Source organism: Gorilla gorilla, chromosome 6, assembly GCF_029281585.2.
Source record: "Gorilla gorilla gorilla isolate KB3781 chromosome 6, NHGRI_mGorGor1-v2.1_pri, whole genome shotgun sequence".
NCBI classification, from domain to species: domain Eukaryota; kingdom Metazoa; phylum Chordata; class Mammalia; order Primates; family Hominidae; genus Gorilla; species Gorilla gorilla.
Window position 1 is genome coordinate 6,729,061 of NC_073230.2, and position 24,738 is coordinate 6,753,798.

Consider the following 24,738-nt stretch of genomic DNA (forward strand, 5'->3'; position numbering starts at 1 on the left):
CGAGGGGCAGACTGTGAATAGAAGAAAGGTGGCCGGGCCCAGTCGCTCACGCCTGTAATCACAGCCCTTTGGGAGGCTGAGGCAGGTGAATCACCTGAGGTCAGGAGTTCAAGATCAGCCTGGCCAATATGGCGAAACCCTGTCTCTACTAAAAATACAAAAATTACCTGGATGTGGTGGTGCGTGCCTGTAACCTCAGCTACTTGGGAAGCTGAGGCAGGAGAATTGCTTGAACCCAGGAAGTGGAGGTTGCAGTGAGCCAAGATGGTGCCGCTACACTCCAGCCTCGGCAACAGAGCAACACTTTGTCTTAAATAAATAAATGAGTGAATGAAAGGTGACCAGTGCCTGGGACTCTGATTGCCAGGGCCACCAAGAACAGAGGGTGACCTCAGGCAGAACCGTGGGTGGTCCTACTGCTTCAACTCCTGCTGAGGGCAGCAGTCCAGAGTCCTGGCAGCTCAGGAGGCGGGAGTGCAGAATTCCAGATCTGGACTTCATCCACCTCCCTCCAGAGCCTCTCTCAGCCCCACAGGCACCCCCAGGGGGACTCTGGGCTCATTTTTTCCTATCACTGATGAGGCTAACTCTCACTGTCCATCAGCTTCCAGATGCAGAGTAGCTCTAGGCCAAAGCAGGAGGTGGGTTGCCACTGTGGAATGCAAGTCGGCTTTGCAGCCTGAAGATTGGGGTGAAAATCCAGCCTCAATGCTGGTTACAGCACAGCTGGGTCTTCAACCAAGCTCTGGTCACCCAAGTGGGTGTGTTCCCTGATGCTCCCAAGTGGCTCTGAGTGTACTCTGGGGGCCCCACACCCTCATGTGGGACTTGGTTCACAGGTTATGCCTCAGTGGACATAGGTGCAGGGCCCTTGTGGGTTTCACCTGCTTCGGTGCAGGCCCTTGGGATAATGGGAGCCACCAAGCTGGGAGTTCCTTTGGTCACCGTATGCGTGGGCTTGACCCCATGTTCGTGTCTCTCACTGTGTCTGTGCCATGCTGCCAGGGTTCATGTGTGGTCAGGCGTGTAGTTTAATCTTGCATGTCTCTTGATTCTGTGCTGTGGCCTCTCTGTGTGTTTTTTCCTTGCGGTAGTTAGGATTTTGGAGCAATGAAGGAGCCGGAAGTTGAAAAGTCAGTGGAAGGTAAACATACCTGACCACAAACCCTTTTGCCTGAGACGGTGGGGGTGGAGGGTAAACATACCCGACCCCAAACCCTTTCGCCTGAGATGGCGGGGAGTGGAGGGTAAACATACCTGACCCCAAACCCTTTCGCCTGAGACGGGGGGAGTGGAGGGTAAACATACCTGACCCCAAACCCTTTCGCCTGAGATGGTGGGGGTGGAGGATAAACATACCTGACCCCAAACCCTTTCTCCTGAGACGGTGGGGAGTGGAGGGTAAACATACCTGACCCCAAACCCTTTCGCCTGAGACGGTGGGGAGTGGAGGGAAGTATCCTACATAGGTGTATCATTTTTCATCTTTTATACAGTATTTTCCCCTTTCTATGTTTAGATACAAAAAAGACTTACCAATATTAAGTCCAGTACCATGCTATACAGGTTTGTATCCTAGGAGCGATAGGCTATACCATATAGCCTGGATGTGTGGGAGCCTATACCATCTAGGTTTGTGTAAGCACACTCTATGGTGTTGGCACAATGATGAAATCACCCAATGACACTTTTCTCAGAATGTGTGCCCGTCAAGTGACTCATGACTGTAGTTGGATGCAAAGCTGGGAAGGAAAGGTATTCCACATAGCAACAACAGCATGAGCAGAGCCACAGAAGAGAGACATTGGGGGGGGTAATTATGAGGAACAGCTGAGAGTTATCTTTTAAAATTAACTTTATTGGAGCATAGCTTGCATACAATTAAATGCACCCATTTTAAGTTAATAGTTCGGTGAATTTTAAGCAATGTATATAAACCCATGTGACCACCATCTCAGAGAAAACTTCCTTTAAAAATTATCACTTCAAGCTGTTTTTGTGTTTAGTAAATGATAATTTTATTACAAGTTTTATAATTCAATATTAAAACCAAAACAATACAGAGGCAATAAAATAGACTATAGAAAGCATATGCCTTGGAAATAGCTCTAGGTTTTAAACCTTACTTCTCAAGCAAGTTGCTAAATTTTTCAAAGCCTCAGTTTCCTCATCCATAATATGGGGATAATAATAAAACCAGCCTCACAAGATTGCTGTGAAGATTAAAAGAAATAATGTGGGCTGGGTGTGGTGGCTTATGCCTATAATCCCAGCACTTTGGGAGGCTGAGGCGGGCAGATCGCATGAGGTCAGGAGTTCGAGACCAGCCTGGCCAACATGGTGAAACACCATCTCTACCAAAAATACAAAAAATACAAAAAAAAAAAAAAAAAAAGCTGGTGTGGTGGCACCCGCCTGTAGTCCCAGCTACTCAGAAGGCGGAGGCAGGAGAATGGCTTGAACCCATGAGGCGGAAGCTGCAGTAAGCCAAGATCGCACCCCTGCACTCTAGCCTAGGCAACAGAGCAACACTCCGTCTCAAAAACACAAAAATAAAAATAAATAAAAAATGTTAAACTTCTAGCACAAAGCCTGGAACATAGCAGGAACAGTAAATGGTGTTAGCCTTATCACAATTAGACAGGCATTGGTTGTATAGTTACCCCAGAGTTATGGGACAGACTGTGAAACTTGTACACAAAGGCTTTGAAGGGATCCTAAATGAAACTGTTAAAAGGCTAACAAAAATGGCAATTCTGAGTTCCACTTCACAATCAGTGGTGAGGGCTCCAGTGTATTACATGCTCAAACCTGGTGCTTCGAGGTGGAATGGGTCACTTGACAATTGATTCTGGAACAAGTTTAAAGCAAAACACTTAAAAGGTTCCCCATGAGTTTGTCAGACCTGCTCCCTGGCCTTTAAACAGAGCCTGACCTCCCACATCTCAGGCCACAGGAAGCCGGCGAGGCCACGGCTCCAGGATTCCCCCAGCGGCCCCATCCTACCTGGGGGCCCAACTACCTGCTCCGGCTCCAGCTCCCCGGCTCCCCAGCGTCCTGACTCCATGATCCAGCTCTGATATCCGCCTTAGGGCTGTCTCCTTGTGTCAAGACCCGTTTCTTCAGTTTACCTACCTGTCACCCTACTCGTTCAACTCTGCAAGCTGTTTTGATAGCCGCCAACACCTACTGTGTACTGCTAAGATGCTCCCTTAGTCGCAGCTCCCTGGGACCCCCGTCCCAGCTCCCAGCACACAGGACCCAGGACACAGTTGCAACCATAATATAATTCAGGGGTCATGGGGACGGAGTGCCATCTACCTGAGCAACAAAGAGCTGGAACTCATCAGGCAGAATCCATGAGCGAGGGTAGAAGTTGTACTCCTCAGGAAAGAGATTCTGCATGGTTCTCACTGCTCTGCTCAGAGTAATTTTACGCACCATCTCCGTCATGCCTGGGGAGAAGAGACGCTGTGAGGTTTTAACAACAGTGGGCTACTAGCTATAAAACAGCCATTATTCGGGACTTTTAAAACCACCCACCCGACATATTCTCTTTTTCAGGCAGGATTTTTAAAAAAGGTCTGAGTTGTTCCCCACAGCGGTGACTCATGGTTTGGAAAGAACTACTGAGTTAATGAAAAACTTGAGGTAACAGACGGGTGTTCTTTTCTCTTTATAAAAATGAAGCATCAGTTTGAAGGAATGAGTTTTCACCTAGTTTATTCTTTTATTCTTTGTCACCCCCTTAGGTAATGAATAGGGAAGCATTTATATCTTGCACTTAAAATTTAATACCTTCTTTAATTTGGGGCCACCTTACGTGCTTCTGGGATTCCTTCCATCTTGTACCCTAGAGAATATCATCTAGTGGACTCTGGTTACATTATGAGAGGTTTAATTAAGTTTATTTCTTTTACTGTTTCATGAGTATTAAAGGCATGGAATAGGAAAATACACATCTTTCAGCATAAAATCTGTCTCCTTGAATGAAGGACAGGAAATAAAAAGAATACCATAATTTATACTTCAAGGGAAAAAATGCAATCTGTAGGAGTTCCTCAGTTATAAGGACTGACACTGACATTGATCCTATCTCATTAATTTGCCCAGAGGGAATTGAAATGTCTCACTGTTATAAAACATTAAAAGAATGGTGGGGGCGTGAACCTGGGAGGCAGAGCTTGCAATGAGCCAAGATCGAGCCACTGCACTCCAGCCTGGGCAACAGAGCAGGACTCCGTCTCAAAAAAAAAAAAAAGGTTGGTGGATTTTCTTTCTTGTAACATCATTAGTAACTCTGACAAGAGAAGAAACTGAGTACTATATATTGTTGCAAATTTTAAGCAAATAGGTAAAAATTATTATCAATTTTAGCATGTTTATTTCATTTTCTTTTTTTTTTTTTGAAACACAGCCTTGCTTTAATGCCCAGGCTGGAGTGCAGTGGCATGATCTCAGCTCATTGCAACCTCCACCTCCCAGGCTCAAGGGATCCTCCCACCTCAGCCTCTCAAGTAGCTGGGACTACAGGTGTGTGCCACCATGCCTGGCTAATTTTTGTATTGTTTTTGTTTTTGTAGAGACAGGGTCTCACTATTGCCCAGGCTAGTCTCGAACTTCTAGGCTCAAGCCATCCACCTGCCTTGGCCTCCCAAAGCCCTGGAATTACAGGTGTAAGCCACCATGCCTGGCATCATCCTTATTTCTTTTTCTTTTTCTTTTTAGGCAGAGTTTCGCTCTTGTTGCCTAGACTGGAGTGCAATGGCATGATCTTGGCTTACTGCAACTGCCGCCTTCTAGGTTCAAGCAATTCTCCTGCCTCAGCCTCCTGAGTAGCTGGGATTACAGGTGTGCACCACCATGCCCAGCAAATTTTTGTATTTTTAGTAGAGAAGGGGTTTCACCATGTTGGCCAGGCTGGTCTCGAACTCCTGACCTCAGGTGATCCACCCACCTCGGCCTCCCAAAGTGCTGGGATTACAGACGTGGCCACCGCACCCGGCTATCATGCTTGTTTCTTAAGACAAATATCATTGCCAAAAATGGCGGCTACAAATGGCCTTTACCCTGAAAGAGACCAAACAGTTCCATTACTGATACTAGAAATGTGCTTGGCAAAGCTATTTTTAATAGAAAATACAAAGTTCCATGTCAGCTTGGCATGCCCAAATTATCACACATTCCAAATGGGCAGCCAGAATGAATGAGTTTCCTCTAAATTCCCACGTTCAGGAAGAAAAGGGTAAACATCTGGGAAGGAAAGTTTTAAGAACAAACTTCTTGCTTCCATCAGCATATTAAAAAGTGCAATAAATCTAAAGATCCCAGCTTCAAGACATCAGTGCCCAGGTCTTAGTTGTTGTTTAGAAGGATGTAGGGAAGGATTAAGTAAGAAATAAAGGAGCTTAAAAAGCACTAATAAACTGTGCTCTAACACGGACTGTTCAATAGTCAAGAAAACTCACTGAGGACACTGTTCTGAGCTTCCCAAGAAGGGAGTCTGGAAAATCACAGCTATTTCCTTTTATTCTCCCTTGAAATTAGAATTGTTGCATTATAAACACTAGAGCTGACCATAAAGTAAACAAAGCAAAACTTCAACTTTTTTGGAATCCTTTTGCTTGAGGTTTACTAACATTTTAGTTACCGTATTGAACTTAAAGCCTTCATAACTAACTGTAATACAGCACCTTACTCCACGTAGAGGATGCCTCCTGACCAAATAGTGTTGTGGTATTTTCTGCACTTTAAAGTCGTTGTGCCGGGGGAATGTTCTCTTCCAAAATCCCTCAGCAGGTCAGAAGGGCTCACACAACACAGAGAGCTGTGGGTACTTGAGGGCAGTCTGGGTGCTCCAGAAAAGTTTTGTGAAAATCTATGTCCAGCAAATTCAGTCAATATTCATTTAATATCGGCAATGGCTCCTTCTGTAATGTGCATCATCAGGCCCCACACCAGCTAATAGATGTTTCCAAGTTTACCTTCATGTCTCCAGGCAGTTTTCTACTGAAAATGGCCAACTTAAAAGCACCCCTGGAAGCCAGGCACTTCCTGCCTGCAGGCCGGAGGCAGCTCACTCCAAACCTGCCTGAATGTCTGTCTCCAGGAGGGACGCGTATAGACTTCTCTCAATCCACTTAGCACCAAACTTTTGCTCCTCCATATCTAAGCTGTACTCCTATGCAGTGCCACCGGGGAAAGAGTTTCTGGCCCCTCACTAGAACCCACATGGAAGTTTCTGGCATCTCCACCTCTGGAGGTGGCTCAGAGACAGGTGTGGGAGTGGCATCTTCTCCATTATGACCCTGACAAGCGTAGCAGGGTTTCTAGCTGATCCAGGGCACGCGTTCCCAGAGTAAATCTGTGAGAAGGAAGGTCATGGCCAGCTCTGCTGACTTCAGGCCCTACTGGCTCCAGGCCCTGTCCCCTTTCCCTAAGCAGCTGCAGCACCTGACCCCTCGTCACCTGTGTCCCCTCCCTGGGCTCTAGGACCAATTCTGAACTGAGATAGAAGCTCTAGGTCTAACCTCCAGCTCCCTTCTGCTAAAAGTCTGACCTAGACTTTGTATTCCAATCACATAAGAAGGATTTTACCCATTTTTCCGGTGTTCTATTGCTTGTATCCAAATATTGGTGACCTTATCTTTTGCTCCTGGAGCCTGAGTGGCTGCCTTAGCAATGCAGAGCTGCGTCCTTTTCTTTGTTCTCTCCAATGCCCCTCCTCTCTCCAACCTCTCCTCTGTTCCCCTCAAGCCCACCCTGCAAGGGCTGGAATCCTCCTGTCTGTGACTTTCGCCCAGTGTCTGGGGTCCTGCTACCTAACAGCTCCTTTTGAGGTTGACTGCCCACCTAGGTTTCTCAATAAGGTCTATCCCTAGATGTCCCTATGAGGGCAGTTCCCCTATCGATTGGGAAAACCTCCTAATTCAGGTGGGAGTTTCTGACACCAAGGGCTTACCTCCTGCCCCTCCTTCTGAGGCCTGGGCTTTTCTGTCTGCTACGCTGGAGTCTCAAGGCCTGGTGGGTCTCATCCCATTCAAGTTAACTGACAGCATAACAGTTCAATCTCAGGTTTGCCCATGCAGCCCTACTTAACCCAGTTAATGTAAAACAAAACAAACTAAAACTGAGCTATACTTGGAGCACTATTCAATCAAAATATTATTTATAACAATAATTCTTGGCAAAAACACATTAGAACCACCAAACAACAAATAAATCCTTTCAGATCCATCCTGTTCTCTCTATTCTGATTGCCACTAATTCATTCATCTGTTGGGTGGATGCTGCAGCAGACTCTGAGCTACATCTCTGTTTCTTCTCTGAGCCATCTCATTTCTAATGTGTCCCTCTGGCTGATCTTGCTAACATGCAAGCTGACCCGTGTCACTGTCTGGCTTAAAAATTCCTCAGTGGCTCCCCATGACCTTCAGGCTCTAACAATGCTGTAGTTGGGTTCCTACTCATCACCCCTCCCCTGCCCTGCTCACCTGATGCCCTCTAACCATGGTGGGCCACTTGCCCTTCGCTGAACGAGCAATATGCTGAAGGCATTCTGTCTTTGCACCAACTCTGCTCCCTTGTTTGGCATGGGGATCAGGCCCATCCATCCTGGAGGCTCAGTTTCCATGCCAGTCCTGTTCCCCAGGAGCTCTCACCCTGCTGCTCCCTGGGCAAATCTGGGTTAGGTTGCCTGCCCTTGCTCCGGACCCCCACAGCATTCCAGCTTCCTCCAGCATAGCCCCTAGGCTGTATTTGTCTTCTCTCTTTACATGCCTTTCTCTGTGTCTTTATAGCCCCAGAGCCCAGACCAATGCTTGACAGATGGCTGTCCCCACAGGTTCCTCACTGAAGCTCCCTCCCTCTCCAGCAGAAAGCCCCCTCCTCAGGTGGGCTCTCAGGTACCACCTGCCATGTGATGCCATACATCTCAGACCCTGAAACTCAGCAAAAGACCTGCTCAGAACCTGAGAATGGACAGTTTTGGACTTTCTTAAAGCTAAATCTGATATGTCTAATCTGACATGTCTGATTTAGATACATCTAAAGAAAGTAGACATATCTAATAATCTACTTTCTTTAGACGTATCTAAATCAGATTATTTTCATAGAAAGTCTTAATTCATCAGCCAAAATATAATAATGTAATTTGAACCAGGAAATTACCCATAGAAAAGTGACTAAAATCTAATGTGCTGACACAAACAAAATTAATCACTTCCATCTGTATATATCGGTTCTCCGTTGACCCAGCACATAAAGCGTTTATACTTGCCTGGGATATCCACTAGAACTTACCCTAAGTAATATACAATGCATAGAAAGTGCATTTTAGAATAATGAGATATATGAGAGACAGAAGATAAGCTTGGACACAAACTGGTATCAGAGGACAGACTGTTCTGGAATTACCCCTCTGCTGAGGATTACTACCTTTCACAGGGTAGAGGGTGTGGCAGCACTGTTCCTCTGCCTAGAGGTTCAAGAGCCTGCTTTGTCATTAGAACTAATTAATTTCTGTTAGTAATGTGGAAAAGTCTATGTTCCAATCACCGGCATGTGGAACATGGGATGGGGCAAACTTGCTTCTTTGGAATGAATATCATTCTATCACCTTTATAAAACTAATCCTTTGTGGGTACTTCATTCTATATTTCTAATTTGTATTCCAAATGTAGATCTATAGCTACTTCTTTCCTACTCTGAGCCACTAGATGAGGCATGAGCAAATGGGGAAAATGTAAATAAAGCCTCATTTGATGATTCATGTCTTAGGAACTCTGTCCTCATTCAAAGCGTTTTCTCTTCCAAACTGTATTCTCCCAGTATCCTAATAAGTCCTTTAAGTGGCATCACAAAGCATCCTTTTCTGAGCAGCAAGACACAAAAAATAATAGCTATCCCATTAAACTGTTGGGCAAGAACTCTGGCTGCAAGAATTACTCTTGTTCTGTAACAAAACCCTTTCTCCTTCTCTAAGGATAAATTTGACCTTGGGTTAACTTTCTATCTCAGTTCCCCTAGAAAACAATGAAGGTAGAATGTTAGCTGAATTACTAGGCAACAAAGCATATGGTTAAAATGATCCCAGATTTGGTAAATTGCATAAATATCTAGTAGAAAGTCATAGCTCTAGCTTTTCTGAGTGCAATGATTCTTGTAACTTAATATGACTCTTGCTGGGACCTTAGAAGGCATACTATGGAGCAGTTCTAAGAGATACTGGCTTCTTTGGGGCATCTAAGCCAAGAAAGACTCATACCCACCAATGTGGATCTTGTCCTTTTGCACCCGAGCTTTCACTTGAGGAGCCAGAGACTAGTCTCTGGAACTCTTGCAAATACTCCACTGAAGAGAAATGCTTGACACTGACTGTCCAGCAAGCCGTGTTTCCTGCCCTGTATCCTTCTAAGTGAATCTGAGCCAAGTGTGGCCTATGGTAGTGAACTTGTAAGACTGCATGCTTAGGTGAAAACCTCTAGTGGATGTGGCATAACTACCACCCCGTGTATAACGTATGGCTATTGTGTTTTCTGCAATGCGTTTTCTTAAAGACATGGGATAGAATTTCAAGGAAAGAGTAAATTGATTCTCCCTTTAAAATAGGTAAAATTGATAAAATACTAAGAGAAAACACCCTATATTTAGGCAACTACACCAGGATTGCAACCATGCAAAAAGGATGAGTAAACTTGCTTAAGGTTTGGGAGGAAATATAGAAATATTCATACTGCTGTTTTGTTAAATGAGATATGGGATTCAGGGTGATGTTCTTTTTAGAAAGTATTTATTATGGCATTATAATATGGTCTGTGTAATATATTAACATTTTAAAAAATAAGTGGAAGGCCCTTTGACTGCATCATACCCAGCTTAATCCAGTGCTCCTTCTCCCTAAGCTGTCCTACCATCTTAAATATCCTCTTCATTCAGCCATCAAAAATAATGAAGAGACCCAGTACAGTGGCTCACGCTTGTAATCCCAGCACTTTGGGAGACTGAGGCAGGTGGGTCACTTGAGGTCAGGAGTTCGAGACCAGCCTGGCCAACATGACATGGCAAAACTCTGTCTCTACTAAAAATACAAAATTAGCCAGGTATGGTGGTACAGGCCTGTAATCCCAGCTACTCGGAAGGCTGAGGCAGGAGAATTGCTTGAACCTGGGAGGCAGAGGTTGCAGTGAGCCAAGATCGTGCTGCTGCTCTCCAGTCTGAGTGACCAAGCGAGACTCCATCTCAGAAAAGTGGTAGAGATTAAAATGCAAAACAAAAAAGTTGTATTGGGAGGTTGGTAGTGGAGTGAGAGGGATATCTTAGTGCTGGCTATGATGCTTTTCTAGCACTAAGATTTCTCCTTGCAGGATAAGTCTTGCTGAGATAATGTCATTAGGTAAAAGGCAGAGGCTGTGTGCAGCCTGTAGTACTTAATATGGAGACCAGTATATTTGGTTTTAAAAATTGTACCTCCAAATATAATACTTAAAGAAAAGGGAAGCTGATACCCCATTTCTATGACATATGCCTAGAATTTTGGTGCTTTTGTTTCCCGCAAGAATGAAATGTTCTATTATTTTTTCATTTTCAGAATATATTCCTCTCATTAGAACCCCATATTATATGTATAACCCAAAAAGTGGAAACCATGTTCTTCCACCAGTGGCATTAGACCAAGAAAGCCTGCCTTTGAACCTTTAAAAGCCTGTCTCCAATCCTTAAACCCTTAATGGCTAGTGAACACAGCAATTCCCAATTAAGAGTCCTCAAATCTGATCTCAAAAATAACTGTCATGTTTTAGTAGAAGAGTGTACCTGAGACTTGGCCCTAGAAACATGTTTAAATGTCAACAATAACAGCAGATACCTGGAAACTTGTTCACTTGACCGGAGAATATGTCATTGTCGTGAAATGAAACTCCATGCCAGTAGATGTCACAAGGCAAGCGCCGGCCAAATGGGAACTAGAAGAGAAAAAATGTGACTCACAATAAGAATAAGAAGAGCAGCGACCACACTGACTATCCATTATGTACACATTCCTGGCACCCTGGTGTACTTACCATGGTTTAATCCTTATAAGACGCATATGAGGTAAGTGATATTCTTTGCCATTTTACAGATGAGGAAACAGATTCAAACCGGTTTAATAACTTGTTCCAAGTGGTAGAGCTCTGATTACATGTGGCAGATACTACACTCCTGGCTTTGCAGGCACCATTTCACTTTAATCCTTATAACTACCCTATAAAGGATTACTCCCATTTTGCTGATTCAAAACTTGGGGCTGACAGAGGTAATTTAACATGCCCAAGGGTCACACAGAGCTGGTAAGGGGAGGAACCATGATTAGAGTCCAGGTCTATCCAAATTCCAAGCCCATACATCCCTTCCTCTGAAAATTACAACCCTCAACCGAGCCCAAAAGAATAAGCTTTCAGAGTCCCTCTTCCTTTATCTCTCTCTCTCTCTCTCTCTCTCTCACACACACACACACACACACACACACACATACACACACACATATGCTCCATGAGGGTAAGATGAATCCCAGTGCCTGAAACAGTTCCCAAAACTCGTAAAGTCTTCCTGAATTAATAAATGAACAAATCAGGAGTGGTCATCTGACTCAAGATGAGATAACCAGATTCTCTCTTCCAGGAATCTGGAAATCAGAGATGCCAGGCAGCCTCTGCTGGCCCTTGAACTGGCAGGGATAAAAAGCCAGGGCAGGGCAGCTGTGCTTGGCTATGCGCACAGGAGCAGAGACAGCCAGTCTGCTGAGAGACAAGAAAGGAGCAGGTGTGGGAGGGAAAGCAGAGATGAGACAACATGGCCCTAGAAACTCAGACTGAGTGGCCTCAGACCTGCGTAAGCCTGTAAGATAGCCTAGTATCCTGAGAACACCTTTTTGGTCTTCTAAAATCTTGTTTGGCACAAGCTATAGAGTTTCAATTATTTGCAGCCAGAAAATTTCTCACCGAGACAAAAGGGCCTGTTCTTTCCACTACATCCTGCTGCTTCTCAAAGTTATCAACAAGCTCTGCATTTAATGAACATATTTTTTAAATCTGTAACTCAGATGACCTTGTTAAAGGAGAAAAGGGAGGCCATGTTAGTTCATATTCAGCATTTGCTTGTTAAAAGTGCACACGAATAGATATGCCAACATATTAAATAAAAATCTTTTGATTTTCCCATTCTAGGACTATAGGTAATCAGAATTTTTATCTACTTCAAGTTGAGGGGCCAAGGTCCAATGGAAGAACATAGCCTTACTAATGAAATGGTGGTGACTCAATGCTTTCCATCCATTCCACATTAAAATGAAGCCAGCCTCAAGTCATTTAAATCAGTCACATTATTTCAAAGCCGTGCACAGTGAGGCATATGTTGTACACTCTACTCACATTAACAACTTCTATCTATAATTTACAGCATTTTGCTCATTTTCTTTTTATGCAATGGGCTGTAAGTTATTAATTCAGTACTCATAAATACAATGAGATACAACATATGTTATTTTCTTCTAGCTGTTAAGTGCTAATATAGAGAAGGAGAAAATAACCAGAATTAAGCAGGCTATCCAAGCAAAGGGTAAAGTGGCTTTGCTTTGTTGCCCACAATGAGGAACAAACACCTTGTCAGTGGGCAACCCAATGACTCTTATCTCCTTTTTCATCACTCTTCAATGCTTACCACCCTCATGAATACCAAATTGCCCCTCCTTTTAGAGGCACCTGTAGCTCATTCAGTTTTGAGAAACTACCATTTTTTAAAATGTGTCCATTCACTCAGTAATTATTATATGCCAGACTAGGTGCTAGGAATATGGGGGATATAATTTTAATTAAGTCCCAGGATTTCACAATCCTACCTCTTTTTAAGCTCCTTTAAAAACTGTCCGCTTACACAGCTAACATCATACTCAATGGTAAAATACTAAAAGCTTTAAAGCTTTTCCTCCATGATCAGGAATAAGACAAAGATGCCCACTTTTATTTAACATCAACATAGTATTATAAATTCTAGCCAGAATAGGCAAGAGAAAGAAATAGAAGGTGTCCACATTAGAAAATAAGAAGCAAAATTATCTGTTTGTTGATGACATGATCCCATATGTAGAAAACTCTAATGATTCCACAGAAAAATATTAAAAGTAATAAACAAATTCAGCAAAGTTGCAGGATACAAAATCAACACATAAAAATCAACTGTGTTTCATACATGATAAGGAACAATCCAAAAAGGACATGTTTTTAAGAATTCCATTTATAATAGCATCAAAAAGAATAAAATACTTAGGAATTAACCAAAAAGGTGAAAGACTTGTTCACTGAAAACTATAAAATATTTGTAAAAGAAATTAAAGAAGATATTAATACAAATAAACAGAAAGATATCCCATGCTCATAGACCGGAAGAGTTAATATTGTTAGGATGTCAATACTACCCAAAATGGTCTACAGATGCAATGCAGTCTCTATCAAAATCCCAATAACTTTTTTCAAAATAAAAAAATCCATCCTAAAATTCATATGGAATTACAAGGGACCCCAAATAGCAAAAACAATCTTGAAAAAAAAAAAAAAAAGAACCAAGTGGAGTTCTCATACTTCCTTTTTTTTTTTTTTTTTTTTTGAAACAAGAGTCTTCCTCCGTCACCCAGGCTGGAGTGCAGTGGTACAATCTCAGCTCACTGCAACCTCTGCCTCCTGGATCAAGTGATTCTTTCTCTTCCGCCTCAGCCCCCCGAGTGGCTGGGATTACTGGCACATGCCAGCGCACCCAGCTAATTCTTGTATTTTTAGTAGAGGCTGGGTTTTGCCACGTTGGCCAGTCTGGTCTCAGGCCATCCACCTGCCTCGGCCTCCCCAAGTGCTGGGATTAAAGGCGTGAGTCACTGCGCCCAGGCTGGAGGTCTCACATTTCCTGATGCAAAAAACAAAGCTACAGTAATCAAATAGTGTATACAATAACAATGAGATACCACCAGACACCTATTACAATGGCCAAAGTCCAAAACACTGACACACCAAATGCTGGCAAGGATGTCGAGCAACAGGAACCCTCATTCCTTTCTGGTGGAAATGCAAAATGGTAAAGCCACTTTAGAAGGCAGTTTGGCAGTTTCTTACAAAACTAAACATACTCTTATTATATAATCCAGCAATTAGTTCTCCTTGGTATTTATCCAAATGGGTTGAAAAACTTATATCCACACAAAAATCTGCACATGAATGTTTACAGCAGCTGTATTCATAACTGCCAAAACTTGGAAGCAGCTGAGATGTCCTTCAGTAGGTGAGTCCTTCTGTAGGTGAGTAGATAAACTACAGTATATCCAAACATTGAAATATTATTCAGTGCTAAAAAGAAATGAGCTGTCAAGCCACAAAAGACATGGAGGAATCTTAAATGCATATTACTAAATGGAATAAGTCAATCTGAAAAAGCTACATGCTGTATGATTCCAACTAAACTACATTCTGGAAAAGGCAAAACTACAGAGACAGTAAAAAGATCAGTATTTGCCAGGGGCCAGAGGGGAGGAAGAGATGAACAGGTGAAGTACAGAGGATTTTAGAGCAGTGAAAATACTCTGTGTGATACTATAATGGTAGATACATGTCATTATACGTTTTTCAAAACCCATAGAATAGCACCAAGAGTGAAGAGTAATGTAAACTATGGACTTTGGGTGATGACATGTCAATGTAGTTTCATCAGTTGTAAAAAACACACCACTCTGATTCAGGATTTTGATGGTGGGGGAGGCCATCAATGCAGGTGGGGGAAAATCTCTGCACCATATGCTCAATTTTGCTGTGAACCAAAAATGCTTTAAAAATGAAAATAAAAACAAATGAAAAAAATCAGTGTGGTACTGGCATAAAGACAGATATAGAGGACAGTGGGATAGGATAGCTCAGAAATAAAGCCTCTCAGGTGTGATCAAATGATTCTCAACAAGGATGACAAGACTATTCAATAGAGAAAGGGCAGTCTTTTCAACAAGTGGTGCTGGGAAAACTGAATATCCACGTGCAAAAAGAATGAAGTTGGACCTTTACCTTATACCATATACAAAAATTAACCCAAAATAGATCAAAGGCCTAATCATATGAGCCAAAACTATTAAATCCCCTAGAAGAAAATATAGGAGAAAAGCTTCATAACACTAGAAATAAAGAAAACATAGGAGAAAAGCTTCATAACACTGCATTTGGCAATGATTTCTTGGATATGACAACGTAAGCACAGCCAACAAAAAACAAAATAGGTAAATCAAAGATAAAAATCAAAAACTTTTTTCATCAAAAGACACTATGAACAGAGTGAAAAGGTAACCCACAGAATGGCAGAAAATATGTGAAAATCATATATTTGATAATAGATCAATAGTCAGAATATATTTTTTTCTTTTCTTTTTTTATTTTATTATTATACTTTAAGTTTTAGGGTACATGTGCACAACGTGCAGGTTTGTTACATATGTATACATGTGCCATGTTGGTGTGCTGCACCCATTAACTCGTCATTTAGCATTAGGTATATCTCCTAATGCTATCCCTTCCCCCTCCCCTCACCCCACAACAGTCCCCGACGTGTGATGTTCCCCTTCCTGTGTCCATGTGTTCTCATTGTTCAATTCCCACCTACGAGTGAGAACGTGCAGTGTTTGGTTTTTTGTCCTTGCGATAGTTTGCTGAGAATGATGGTTTCCAGCTTCATCCATGTCCCTACAAAGGACATGAACTCATCCTTTTTTGTGGCTGCATAGTATTCCATGGTGTATATGTGCCACATTTTCTTAATCCAGTCTATCATTGTTGGACATTTGGGTTGGTTCCAAGTCTTTGCTATTGTGAATAGTGCCACAATAAACATACGTGTGCATGTGTCTTTATAGCAGCATGATTTATAATCCTTTGGGTATATACCCAGTAATGGGATGGCTGGGTCAAATGGTATTTCTAGTTCTAGATCCCTGAGGAATCGCCACACCGACTTCCACAATGGTTGAACTAGTTTACAGTCCCACCAACAGTGTAAAAGTATTTCTATTTCTCCACATCCTCTCCAGCACCGGTTGTTTCCTGACTTTTTAATGATCACCATTCTAACTGGTGTGAGATGGTATCTCATTGTGGTTTTGATTTGCATTTCTCTGATGGCCAGTGATGATGAGCAGAATATATTTTTAAACTCCTACAACTCAACAATGAAAAAACACTTACAAAATGGACAAAAGTCCTGAATAGACATTTCTCCTAAGATATACTAATGGCCAATGAGCATATGAAAAAATATTTAACATCATTAATCATTTAAAAAATTGCAAATCAAAATCATAAGAAACTGCTTCATACCCATTAGGATAACTATTATCAAAAACAGGCTGGGCGAGGTGGCACACACCTGTAATCACAGCACTTTGGGAGGCTGACGCGGGAGGAGTTCAAGACCAGCCTCAGCAACATAGCAGGGCCCCCATCTAACAAACAACAACAGCAAAATACCTGAAAAATTAGCTGGGCATGGTGGCATGCCTGTAGTCCCAACTACTCGGGAAGCTGAAGTAGGAGGATTGCTTGAACCCAGGTGTTTGAGGCTATAGTGAACTATGATTGCACCACTGCTCTCCAGCCTAGATGATAGAGACCCTATCTAAAAAAAAAGAAAAAAAATCACAGGACCTAAGTGTTGACAAGTATATAGAGAAATTGGAACCCTTGCACATTAAGAATTTAGAAACCTGTGTAGTTTAAAAAAAAATTACTGGCTGATCGATCTAGCAATTCCAGTTCTGGGTGTATCCCCAAAAAGAAATGAAAGCAGGCTGGGAGTGGTTCCTCACCCCTGTAATCCCAGCACTTTGGGAGGCCGAGGTGGGCAGATCACCTGAGGTCAGGAGTTCAAGATCAGCCTGGCCAACATGGCGAAACTCTGTCTCTACTACAAATACAAATATTAGCCGGGCTTCATGGTGCGCCTGTAATCCCAGTTACTTGGGAGGCTGAGGCAGGAGAATCGCTTGAACCCAGGAAGCAGAGGTTGCAGTGAGCCAAGATCACGCCACTGCACTCCAGCCTGGGCGACAGAGTGAGACTCCATCTCAAAAAAAAGAAAAGAAATGAAAGCAGAAACTCAAACAGATATTTATATACCAACATTCATAGGAGCATTATTCACAATAGCCAAAATGTAGAAAAAGCCCAGGTGTGCCCATTAGTGGATGAAGAAATAAACACAGTATGGTATATAAATACAATAGAAAATTATCCAGCCTTATAAAGGAAGGAAATTCTGCTACAACATGGATGTACCTTGAAGATGTGATGCTAAGTGAATGAGCCAGACACAAAAAGACAAATATCGTATGATTCTACTTATCTGAGGAACCTAGAGTAGTCAAATTCATAGAGGCAGAAAGTAGGATGGTGGTTGCCAGGGGCTGAAGGGAACAGAAATAGGGAGTCAGTGTTTAATGGGTACAGAGTGTCAGTTTGGGAAGATGAGAAAGTTCTGGAGATGCATGACGGTGATGGTCGGACAGCAGTGTGATTGTACTTAAAGCCACTGAACTGTACACCTAAAAATGGTTAAAATGGTAAATTTTATATCATGTATGTTTTACCACAATAAAAACAAAACGCCATCTACTTAAGCCCCCTGATAGAGTTTGGATTTGTGTCCCCGCCCAAGTTTCATGTCGACTTGCAATCCCCAGTGTTGGAGAAGAGGCCTGGTGGGAGGTGATTGGATCATGGGGACAGACTTCCCTCTTGCTGCTCTCGTGACAGTGAATTCTCACGAGATCTGGTTGTTTAAAAGTGTGTAGCACCTCCCCCTCTTCTCTCTCTTCCTCCTGCTCCAGCCACGTAAGACACCTCCTTCCTGTTTGCCTTCTTCCATGACTGTAAGTTTCCTGAGGCCTCCAGAGCCATTCTTCCTGTACAGCCTGCGAACCATGAGCCAATTAAACCTCTTTCCCTTATCAATTACCCAGTCTCAGGTAGTTCTTTATAGCAAGAACAGACTAATACGCCCCCTGCATCTGAGGGGCCATTTGTGGCTCTACTCTGAGCTGTCTGCAGCGTAGAATGCTGTTCAGATCGTCATGGAGCATTGAAAGCTGACAAATGGTTCTCAGATCCCCATTCTCCACCTTTTTCCAGTCCCGACCATCCTCCCAGTTTCCCGGGTTCTAAATCTGGTAGTCATCTTTCCTTTTCTCTTCTTCAGACACTTTTGGAAAAAGCACTGGATTTGGGATCAGCAGACCTGAGAGTCCTAGACTTGTCTCTGGCACTCACTGTGAGATTGTAATTAAGCCTCTATCCTCAGGAGATAGAGATGAGGAAACGTGGCAAGACAGCGAGGAGAACAAACCAAGATATGGAAATGGAAGGGCTTAGTACATGCCACAGAACAACAACACAATCTGAGTTCCATCATTGATTCAGGTACTCATTAGGTGTTGATTAAGTACCTCCTACGCACCAAAGGGTCTCAGGAGCCAACAACACAATGGGAAATGTCTGCCTTTGGAGTATACGGTCCACGGGGGAGAAGATGATAAGCCAGATGGTGCTCAAAGGTATCACTATAAACCATGGTAGGGGCTGTGGAAGGAATCCCAGAGAGCAACGAGGGCACAGGAAGACCCAGTCACATCTGGGGAGCCTGAGAAGGCCACCCCGTGTCAGGTGACCACCTGTCCATTTGTCCAGAAGGTTCCAGCATATGCCTGTTGTCCTGGTGTTATTATTCATAACACCCATTGCACTTTCAAATGTATCCCAGTTTGGGTAATAAATAAAATGGTCAACCTTTTCCTGAGGATGGGCAATTTGAGCTGAGATTGGAAGGAAGAATGGGAGTTGACTAGGAGATGAAGGAAGAAGGGTGTTCAGACAGAAAATAAATGTGTAAAAGCACAGAGGTAGGACTGTCATTGGCTCAAGGCAAAGCCTGATGGAGGGTCAGGGTGACTGCAGCAGAGAGGACAAGAGGGAAGTGGTGGAGATGAGACTTCAGCAGGGGGCAGCTCAGGTAGGGCTGCACCCTGTGCTGGAGCATGCCCCCGCCCCCTCTCCCCGGAAGAGAATGAACCCAGCGAGCCAGCTGGGAAAGAGAGACCACAGAGAGAGAGAGTACACGTTGTAAAAGCAAGGGAAAAGTGTTTCAAGACTAAAGGAGTGGTGGGAAGCTGAGAGGTCAGACAAGATGAACATTAAAAACTGCTCATTTGATATAACGCCACAGACAGCTTTGGAACCACTCCAGTTCACACCATCACCTTCCTGATTCCCTTACTATGCTTAGGATGTGCCTGTGCTGTTCTTTAGTTATTTCATGTGTAATCCTTATCTCCCTCATTAACACTATGCACTTCTAGGGCTAGGGACAATTTGATATGCATGTCTCAGGTCTCCAGTGGGGTGTAACCAGGTATCTGGCAGGTCCCAGGCCCACAGGAAAATTAGAAGCCATAATCCTGAGAATCACCCATGTCACCTTCTCCCTCCTCAACATCCACTGGGCAGCAAGCCCTCTGGCTGATCTCCTAGCTTATTTTTAATTTCCTCTCCTTCCTGAATCCCCACTGCCTCTGCCTTACTTCAGGGCCTCATCTCTCACCAGCCTCCTCCCCCATCTCCCTTCCTCCAGGGTCTCCTCTTTAGTCTACCTGACACACAGCAGGATGAGAGACTTTTATTTTCATTATTTTTATTTTTATTTTTTCAGAGATGGGGTCTCACTCTGTCAGCCAGCCTGGGTGCAGTGGTGTGATAATAGCTCACTGCAGCTTCAAACTCCTAGCCTCAAGTGATCCTCCTGCATCAGCCTCCCTAGTAGCTGGAACTATAAGTACATGACACAGCACCTGACTATATCTTTTACTTTTTGTAGAGTCAGAGTTGCGCTATGTTGCCCAGGCTGGTCTCAAACTCCTGGCCTCAAGCAGTTTTACCATCTTGGCTTTCCAAAGTGCTGGGATTATAGATGTGAGGCACTGAACCCAGCCCAGATTTTTATTTTTAAACACAGCTCTGACCATATCGCTCCTTTGCTACAACTCTTCAATGCCTCCCCGTGGACCGACCACAGGATCAAGGCTAAGCTCCAATCCTCATCTGAAAGACACTTCACAGACTCCCCTCTGCCAACCTGCCCACCTCAAGTTGGGCCACTTAACTCTTGGGCACTTGCACTGTCACTGTGACTACTTTCGATCCTTTAAGGATACAGCACTTTATTACTTGGTGGCCTGGGTTTCTTCATGTCCTTCCGCCTGGGATCTTCTGACTGGGCTTGCCCATCCACTCCCCCTCCATGATGATGATCTCTCAGCTCTCTTTGTCTGTGGCCTCTGTCGCTACACCCATCACAGGCCATTCTGCAACATCTTGTCTGTACATCTGTCCACCTGGCCACTTTGCAAACTCCTTAAGCACAAGGAAAGCCCATGATCATCAGTGTATCCCTAACACCAAGTCTTCAGCACCCTGTAGGCTTTGTTTTTAACCTTTCTGAGGTCATAAATTCCTTTGAGATTCTTGTCAGAAAAAAAAAAAAATGCACCCACATGCACAAAATCTTCCACATGAGCTTAGGAGATTCAAAGACTCCCTACAGCCCCTAGTTGTTCTCAGATACCAGTGTTAGCAATGCCTGCAGTAATGTTTCATGAATAAATGAACTCACAAAGAGCAGCCACTCAAATACATGTCATCATCATCACCACTAACATCAGCATTTAGGTAATGCTTGTTCCTATGTCTATGTGTTAAACACTTTACATGTATTACCTTATTTAATCCACAAACATGATAAAAGTGCTATTAACCCTATAATAAAGATTATGATATAGGTGCTACTATTAACCCTATTTGCAAATGAGGGCACCAAGTGCTAGGAGAGTAAATAACTTTCCCAAGGTCACAGAGGTATTATATTAAGGGCAGAGGCAGGATCAAATCCAGGTCTGCGCAGTTTCCAGGCCCATGCACTTAAGCACTACAGATGTCTTTTTGGAGACTGCTATAGTCTTATTTACTAGTCACCCGTGAATAACTGTAACCCTCACCCTACATGCTACCATCTTTGTCACAAAGAAAGTTCCTCCCCCAGAGTATACACCTGGATGGACCCGAAATCTTTTCCCTCTTGACCAGAAGAACTAAAAACAAACTTGCAAAATAGTCACGTTCAAACGAGAACTGAAGCTGTTAAATGTTCTTTGAGCAAATCTGTGTTTAAGGAATTGATGTTCGGGTCCCTCTTCTAATGGCCCAAAGAGAAAATTCAAGTCCCCCTGGGGACTTTGCAAAATGAAATTTCACAGTGAATGCTGATGAAAGCACAGTTCACATTTCTGTACTTTGTGAATGATTTTCTTCATAAAGCTTCTCTATGAACAGAAAGCATTTCAACTGACTGAGGATAAAGGTGGCAAATAAGCTTTGATATAAGCAAGTCTGTGTGCAATGCATCTGTAGGGGGGAAATGGTCCAAATGGCTGCTCTAAGATGAGGGGTCCAAAGTACTCAAAGGAAACACAGGGAAGGTGCTGTCATGGCTAAGGTACCAAGCGTGGACCAGCGAGACCCCAGCTCAAGCCCCAACCCACCACACCCCACTCAGAGACTCCAACAGTGACTTTGCTTCCGCAGCTCAGCTACAACTGAGAAAAACAATAGTAATAAAACCTGTCCACCTCCCAGGGCTGTTATGTGGACTGCGATAACACATGGGAAAACATTTTGTAAACAGTACATTGCTGTAATATGAGACAAGTTATTATTGTTAATGTCCAAGGAAATCACCTCAACAAGTAACTTCAATTTAAAAAGACGCCAACCAAATATCGCGTGTCATTAGGACAGCTCTTGAGTAAGGACACTGCGGTGTGCGTGCACTTGGGAAACCTTCCATGATGCCTTCAGGCAGGTTAATAGAGTTCTCTCCAATGTTCCCCTGGCATTCTGTTGGTGCCAGTAATATAGCCACTGTCTTACGGGGCATTAATGTTTACATGACGGCCTCCCTCACCTGACAGGATGCTTCAGGGGAGAGACATTTTATTCTTCTTTCTATCCTCTCCCCTACCTGTGGTCTGCAGCCTCCAAGATGGTCCCCAGTGATCCCTGCCTCCTGGAATTCAATCCCTTGTGTGTCCTCTCCCACATTGTCACAGGCTTGGTCTAGATGACCAATGGCATACAGCAGAAGTGATAAGCCGTCACTTCTGATATTTAGGATATTTTTATAAAAAGACTACGGCGTCTGCCTTAGTCTCCTCACTCCCCCTTTGCTTTGGGAATGCCTAGGGAGACACCCACGTGGTAAGCAACCGAAGTCACCTGCCATCAGCCATGTGAGTGAGCTTGGAAGTGGATCCGTCAGCCCCAGTCAAGTACTCAGGGTCTGCGACTCTGCCCAACAGCTTGACTGTAGCCTCATGAAAAAGCCTAAGCCAGAACCACCCAGCTAAGTCACACTCAGATTCCTAACCCTCAAAAATGGTGTAAGATCATGGATGTTTTTTTTTTAAGCTGCTTAGTTTTGGGGAAATTTGTTACACAGCAATAGATAATGAATGCACCATTTCAGTTTCAGAGCAAGGTCCCAGAGAAAGAACATGTTCTGAGAATGAACGAATTTAAGATTAATATATCCTTATAATATAATGAATATAGTAATTACTATTGAGTACTTAACAATGTGCCAGGTATCTTACATAAATGCCTCCATTTTGCAGATAAAGAAATATAATCCCATTGCTAATAAGTGACAAACCCAGAATTTGAAGCCATGTTGGTTTATCTCCAAAGACTGCACTCCTTCAATTCGACTAAGGGGGATGGATGGATGGATGGATGAAATGAGCACATACAGCAGAGATTTGTGACAAACACTTCAAAGAAGATATCATAAATTTCTTTAACATACCCTGCAGTTTCTGCCTTGACATCCATTTTGTGGTCTAGCATAAGTTATTTGAAACCCAGTCATACCACATCGCCTTTGGCCTAGTTAAAACTTTTCCTCCCATGTGGTTGTTTGTGATACTGCCTGCTTGTTGCTCATCCCACGGACCCAAAACCCAACACACCCACAGCTGCTGACCACAACAAAACCTAATCACCAACACCAGAGTCTGACTGTCTCTCTTCTCTCTCTCTTTCTCTCTCTCTGTGTCTCTCTCTTGCTCACTCACTCGCTCTCACTTCCCACTCACTGGTTGAGCTCTCTGTCCCCTCCAGACTTCCAGAGAGTCCCCAGTCAATGCCCCTAAACTCTCTGGATCCTCTGAGTAATAAATTTCTTCTGTTTCACCTCCTCATTGTGTCTCATCTGACACACACCCAAACCTAACTTTCCCCTTGGTCAGGGCTCTCCTGGAGACTGGCTATCTTGGCCTGTGGCCACGCTCAACAGAGAGACCTCGAGACCAAATTAGAAAGAACCCATAACAATAAAAATCATAAAAGAAAAAACATAGCACAGAAAAGTCCAGAAGAGGCCAATTAAGACAAAGAAAGAACTAAGCAACTGCCCTTCAAGAGTGGACAAAAAAAAACTATCACTCTTCCTCAATCGAGAAAAAAAGTAGACTAAGAAAATACTGGTGGAAATTGATGAAATCCTGAAGGGTGTGACCAGATGGAACACAGTTCTATCTGCCAAATGTGAGCACATCAAAAGAAGGCATGTCCCTTTCAGGCCTGAAAGAGGGAGGCCCGCTCACTTCTCTGCCTTGCTGCTCACATCTCAGTGAACAGCATTGCTCCCCAGGCAGAGGAGAAATTCCACCCCAACTGAGGGGCTCAGGAAGATTCCAGGCTCACTCTTGCCTATGGAAAATGGAGCTGGTGAGAAAAGGTTTCCCCATGCCAGCGAGGGACCAGACAGCTTCCCGACTGCAGTGTCTTTGGATGGGGCTGGTGGGGAAGCCCATCTGTGGGAGCAACTCCAAGCCTGTTTCCTCGATGGGAACAATAATGTCGACTTGATTGGGTTATTACAAGGATTAATAGTATGTTTGGACCACCTAGCACGGGGCCTGGCACACAATGCTTGATGCATAGCAGGTGTTCAAAAACTGCTGGTTTCTTCTTCTCTTCCATTCTTTCCTATCATTCTTCACCTCATACTTATTGACTGATAAGATTTTTAAAAAAGATTTTTAAAAACTCTTCCTTCATCCATCTTTCTGTTACCCAAAAGAGCTAGGAGATGGGGGTGTTTTGCAGGACTAGCCTAAGTTTAAATGTGCACATGGTACAATCAGGGTATTAAAGCCATGTGAGTCTTCATGGGTAGGCACGTAACCTCTGGAGAAAGCCCACAAGTGCAGAAAGGCTCCTTCCCTCGAGTTCAGGAACTTGGATTCAAATCTCAGCCCTGCCAACTATTAAGGGCCTGGGTTTCATCATCTGAGAAAGATGAGTAGCAGAGCCTCCCTCACAGGGGATGTTGTAAAGGTGAAAACAACCGCATAGGTGAAAGTCTGTTTGTGAATGGCCTGGCAGACAGTAGGAGTCAAATTAGTCCAATTAGAGAATATTGAGAGCAAGCCTCCTGGATTATTCACCTAATTAAGTCCCTTGGTGAGAAAGACACAGAGGAAGAGTCCCCAGACATGCCTGCTGGCAGAGAAAGCAGAAGCTGGCCCTCCACAAACCCACCTCAGGAAACACAGTCCATCAAGCATGGCTCTGGTCCACC

General features: G+C 43.5%; 1 pseudogene; it reads right to left on the bottom strand.

Annotated features, from left to right (window-relative positions):
- Positions 1 to 1,837: 1,837 nt before the first annotated feature.
- LOC129523738 (NADH dehydrogenase [ubiquinone] 1 alpha subcomplex subunit 8-like) overlaps positions 1,838 to 24,738 on the bottom strand; it is a 67,701-nt pseudogene continuing 44,800 nt past the window's right edge.